Below are 5,863 nucleotides of genomic sequence, written 5' to 3' on the forward strand. Positions count from 1 at the left end.
AGTCAATGTGAGTCCATGATGGTGCACAGAAACGTCTGCACAGCCCATTTCCCTGCTGCACTGTGTTTGAAAGCATCACGATCACAATCAGCAGGTTCCTTTCTTTTCATGTGTTCAGAACTTTTCACTGTTTCCATGTGAATAAAATGTTCTTTAGTAAAACATGAAAACAGCGTTTCAGCTTCACCATCTGAGCGTGACGACAGAAGAAAATGGCCGCTGTGTGATTTTGGTGAATAATGAGTCTATAAAATATGAAGCAACGTCAGTCACCGAAGAATCAGCTCCACTTGGTGCGACTATTAAACGCTTCATATTAATGCACCTGGAACAAGAGTGCAATGATACATCAGTGTAAGCCTCAGAGCCAGTTATCCTGCTGGGAACTTTGAGACTTTCAGTATTTTGCTCATAATTCTACATGTCAGTTCTAAAGCACGACTTTAACTTGTCAGGGAACACGTTGAAGGTGGTTCGGCTGCTTGTTGTTAAAGACACATCCTGTGTGTGACACGGGGTTCAGATCAGCTTCAGAGGAGCCTGCAGGACTCAGCTGTGGAAAAAAAACCCTGAAGACACACACAAACACACACACACACACACACACACAAATGTCTTCATAGTTTTCTTCACTTCACCTGCTGTACAACAGTTCCTATCTCACTGACAAGGCGCGGAGGAAAACAGGGAGGAGAGGGAGAAACCTGGAGTAACCTGTGTGTGTGTGTGTGTGTGTGTGTGTGTGTGTGTGTGTGTGTGTGTGTGTGTGTGTGTGTGTGTGGTGTGATGCCCTGTTCACCATCCTGGCTGCTTCGTGTTCTCAAAGATCTGAATACTAAATACTGTCACATGCCAGACTGTGGAAAAAAGACACTGAACACACACACACACACACACACACACACGGTCGTTTCCGTGTTTTTTCGTCTGCTGTGTGTCACACAGTGTGTGTGTGTGTGTGTGTGTGTGTGTGTGTGTGTGTGTGTGTGTGTGTGTGTGTGCGTGCGTGCGTGCGTGCGTGCGTGTGTGTGTGTGTGTGTGTGTGTGTGTGTGTGTGTGTGTGCGCGTGTACAACACACTACAGTAGTTCGAGAGAGGGAGGGAGAGGGAGGGTGACGTAGGTCATAAGCCCCTCCCTCCCCCCATTTAAATCCCAGTGCGCTCGCACTCAGCGCGCAGTGTCTGTTTACTCCAGCCTGCTGTGTGGAAGCGTCGCATCTCTACCCTCTGCCATGCGCCTCTCCACGACCTTGACTGATTCTTGGATACCAGCCTTTATATGTAAGTGTTTTTGCTTTTGTGCTGTGAAGAAGGGGATCATTGTGTTTGTGTGTTCTGAAGTGGAGCCTTGTGTCAGTCTTCAGTTAGAGATCATTCCGCTACATCCTGAGTAAAGGTAAAGTAAAGGTGTTTTTACCGGTGCGTCGCCTTTGGTTAGTGACTGAAAGAATGAGGTCGCAGATACAAGCTGCCGACATGAGTTTCCTCCGAAGGGTGTCTGGGCTCAGCCTTCGAGAGAGGGTAAGGAGTTCAGACATCCGGACGGAGCTCAGAGTCGAGGAGAGGAGCCAGCTGAGGTGGTCCGGTTATCTGATCAGGTGCCTCCTGGGCGCCTCCCTTTAAAAACGTTGCTGAGGAGAGGGAATAGAGAGCGCGGAAATGTTTTTCAGCATTTTCTAAACTCCTCCACGTCTGACAGTGGGTTCGTGGTACAGTGGTATACAGAGAGCACAGGGCCAGCAAACCGCGCCGGGAGCGTGCCGCGGGCATTTGGCTCATTTCCTGGCTCAAGTAGACTAAACACTGTTGTACCTCTGTTGAACTGTGCTGCTATAAATCTTCTTCGTGGGTTTATTAGTGATGATTAATGATCTTAGGCCTGTAGTTTATAAACTCTTACTATCATTAATGTTTTATTAGACTGTGTAGTGAAGTCTGTGTGTTCTGCATCTGTGTCAGTCTCCTTTCACTACTTTAAACTGTGAGCTGCAAACATGAACTCAGACAGTCCCATCTGGAAAACACTGCTGAGGCAGAATTGGGTGCTTCTGACAGGGACCAGGACCCGTTACACTGGTGTGTTTAAAAAGCACTCTTTAAAACAGAAGCGTGAAAATATGATGTGACGTCATTATGAGCGTTGGAGTGACAGACTAAAGCAGCAGTGAGGTGTAACAAAAAGTAACCCCCCCGGTCTGTGTGTAGATGAAACAGCAGGATGAGTTACAGTCAGGGCGTGTTAATGTAGCATATTGCATCACAGAAGCTGAACCTGTATCCTCAGATATAATCGCAGTAGGTGGCAGAAAGATGCATGTTTGAATGTAATCATAGGGACCTGTTTGGATTTTAAATGTTGGTCATTTGATTATTATAAATATGTATGAATATAATTATATATACGAATACTTACCCCCACCTCCATCTCTCTCTCCCTCTCTCTCTCTCTCAGTCTCTCTCTCAGTCTCAGTCGGGGTCGCTCTACCTGTTGGACAGGGTGAAGGTGAAGTAGAGCATCTGACAGCGAATGTTGGAGAGAAAATCACTCTGCCTACCAAAGCCACTGAACTACAAAATGACTATGCTGTTGTTTGGTGTTTGACCTCGGGCAAACAAAAAGAGACCCTCATCACCTGTGAAGACGGAGAAATTGAGCTTGAGCCCCCCGAGAGGTTTGGAGAAAGACTGGAGCTAAACAAAGCAACGTGCTCGCTCACGATTGGTGGGCTCAGAGTTGAAGACAGCGGGGTTTACGAGGGAGAGGTCACCGATGGAAACAACATGGTGCAAACATACAAGTATAGAGTCACTGTTTCTGGTGAGTGTTTAAACAAAATGTGCGTGTGTGTGTGCGTGTGTACACTTTATGTCCTTCCTGTTTCCGATGTGTTCCTAACTCTTCATGCATCTCTGGTGTATTCAAGTCTTTGGATTGAGGATGAATTCATTATGTGTTACATTTTCCCCTCTGCTCCGTTCACATGTTGTATGACATTATAAAATCCATAATAGGAAGACTACGTTGGCCCTGAGAGATCAAAACAGTGCACTTCAAGAATATGCGAGCAAAAAGACTCTTATCCCAGTACACATTTGTTTTGCTCTCTCTACGTAACCAAGAGCTCATGATTGGACAGACATCTCATACCAGTCCAGGTTGTTGCTGTTCACCTCAGCGTCACAGCTGCTAAAGAAGCTTGTTGTCTCCTGTTCTTGTTTCACAGCGGCTCAAACAAACACTGGATCCCCTCCAAACACTGCTCACAACCACAGGAATCACATGGCGCTGGTCTTAGCTGCTGCTGCCGCTGTCTGCACTGCGCTGTTCATGTGAGCAGGTCAACATCTCCAGGTCAGTGTTACGACGTCCGAGCCGGTATGAGTAAAGACCTCGACATGCAACATTAGTTTTTTTAGATCGATTGTTGCTGTAACAAACCTTCACCACAGTCGGCCCGTGTTTTATGTCTACAGCACATCTTAAACATGAGCTCCAGCGTCACCAGAAGTCATTCATCGTGTCTTTATGTCTTCACACAGGAGGCGTTCACCCTTCTTCCTGCCTATGCAACCATGCAGTGTGTGATCCTCTGCAAACAGAAGACTGTCTCCTCGTCCCACAAAGGTGCTGAATGAAAATGGATCTACCGTCTACAGCTTCACCTGTTGTTTGCCTTAAAATATATTTGATGACTTGCTCAACACGTGCACGACTTCAGGAGTTTCCCCTTTTAGAAGCTCTTTGTGTTTCATTGATCAAATGTGGCCATCTCAGTCATTCCACTGATTTCCTGTTGTCTTTATTCTCAACCAGTTGTGCTCTTATCCAAACTAACACACACTCCAGCAGCACCAAAGAGTCAGTTCTTAAATCCTAATTATTTATTTGGATACAGCTTGAATGTGTAAATTATTGTTGAGGACCTGTAGGATGATTTTTGGTGAGAGCAGCGGCGGCTGAGGTGCTGTGATTAGGGTCCATCAAACGGGTACAAATAAAGGCAACACATTTATCTTTAAACTGATGAGTTGTGTTTTATTCATGTATGTTTGCTTCCATGTTGTGGGACTGAGTTACTGACCTGAACTCCACATCTTACGACAGCGCTGAAGCCTTTTTATTCCTCACTCTGCAACCACATGAGCCCAACCTCAGTCTCACCCTGAGTGTTGATGGTGTCAAAGGAAATATTGGTCTACCGCAGAACATCAGCCGTCTGTTACCTGCAGCTTTCACGCTCTAAGACCGAAACAGTAAGGGCAAAACAGGATGTCACCCACGAGCACCAACACGCACCCACTTCCAGAAACAATAACACACCCATTGTCACGGTTTCGGTAAAATAAAATGGTAAAGGACCCAAGAGTTTAATTAACTGAGCAAAAATGCAAAAACAAAATCAAAAATTAACCAAAAGACAAAACAGGAAAACCAAAAGGCAGAGCAAAAACTTACTTCAAACAAAATCCAGGTAACGCATAATTCAAGGGGAAAAAACAACACGAGGAGCCACGAGGAAACTAGGAGCAGGTAATACAAGGGTCGATGAACGTTGGTTTCACAATGTCATGGCCGGCTCCGGACCAATGACAAAGAACGGGAGGAAAACAGGAGTTCCTTCTAAACAATAATTCATAAGTAATAAGTAAATAAGTATTCATTCGTAATTCTCAAAAACAACCAAAAATATACGCGTGTGCATGAATATATACAACCTGTTAGTAACGCTCTCGCTCAACCTCAGCATCAGGATCCTGCTCATACACTGCATAAGGCAGAGTAGAGGTTAACACATGGACTGCATCTACATCACAGGGGCACATGACAGCACATCCACTACCACATTATCAGAACCTTGATATGGTGTTTATCTAGACAGTATGCCTGCAACATCAAGGACCATCTAATCAACCTTTGATTTGGACATTTCAAAGAGTTCAAAAATGTGAGTGGGTTGTGGTCGGTAAAAACAACAACCGGCACACCAAAACCCACATACACATCAAAATGACACGAGGCCCAGGCTAAAGCTAACGTCTCCTTCTCAATCACAGAGTAGTTCAGCTGATGTTTGTTGAATTTCTTTGAAAAGAAACTTACAGGCCTATCCATTCCCTGACTATCAGACTGCATCAATACTGCACCTGCCCCCACATGACTGGCATCCACCTGCAACTTGAACAGCTTCTCAAGACAGGGACCAGCCAGCACTGGCACACTGCACAGAAGAGTCTTTCTGTTCTGAAAAGCCTGCTGACAAACAGGGGACCAAACATACTCAACATTTGATTTCAACAAATCAGTAAGGGGAGCAACAACTGAGGAAAAATTCCTGCAAAAACCATGGTAACATCTGACCATCCTCAAGAACCGCGTAAGCCCCTTCTTTGTTGACGGTACAGGAAACTGTTCTACTGCCTTCACCTTTACGTGCAACGGCTGAACTCTACCCTGACCCAACACCAAGTCATGAAATTTTGCTGGTACTACCTTTTGGGAAACTGGGTTTCCCACACCAAACTCACTGCAAGGCACCCTCCTTCTCACCAGGAGACCACTGTTAGGACAACCTTTGACCTTCACCTCCACTGGCAGCCCCGGACGTACCGCGATGCACACCTCACCCTGTACCAGTTCTGAAAAGAGATTTATTTTATGCACAGGAGCAGACAAAATGGACAGTCCCATAACCAGACCGAGCTCTGAATCACCAGTTTCAGACTTCTGAGAAAGGGAGAACTGAGGCCAGAATAAATGAGCTTAATGCACCTGTGTCTGAGGATTTTAACTGGTACCTCCTCACTAGAAGCAGTCAGAGAGACAAAACCCTGCGATATAAAAGGCAAATAGGACTCATCTAAA

At 45.5% G+C, this 5,863-nt stretch overlaps 1 long non-coding RNA gene across 1 annotated transcript; it reads left to right on the forward strand.

The window, feature by feature from the left end:
* The first annotated feature begins 1,190 nt into the window (after positions 1 to 1,190).
* On the forward strand, positions 1,191 to 4,000 carry LOC138604971 (uncharacterized). Its single transcript, XR_011309308.1, has 4 exons — positions 1,191 to 1,281; positions 2,453 to 2,818; positions 3,225 to 3,352; positions 3,541 to 4,000. It is a non-coding gene; the product is annotated as an uncharacterized lncRNA (long non-coding RNA).
* The last annotated feature ends 1,863 nt before the right edge of the window (positions 4,001 to 5,863 follow it).

This window comes from Semicossyphus pulcher, unplaced genomic scaffold (assembly GCF_022749685.1).
Source record: "Semicossyphus pulcher isolate SPU_LCO1_2020_fin unplaced genomic scaffold, fSemPul1.0.p SCAF_27, whole genome shotgun sequence".
In the NCBI taxonomy this organism is placed as follows: Eukaryota; Metazoa; Chordata; class Actinopteri; order Labriformes; family Labridae; genus Semicossyphus; species Semicossyphus pulcher.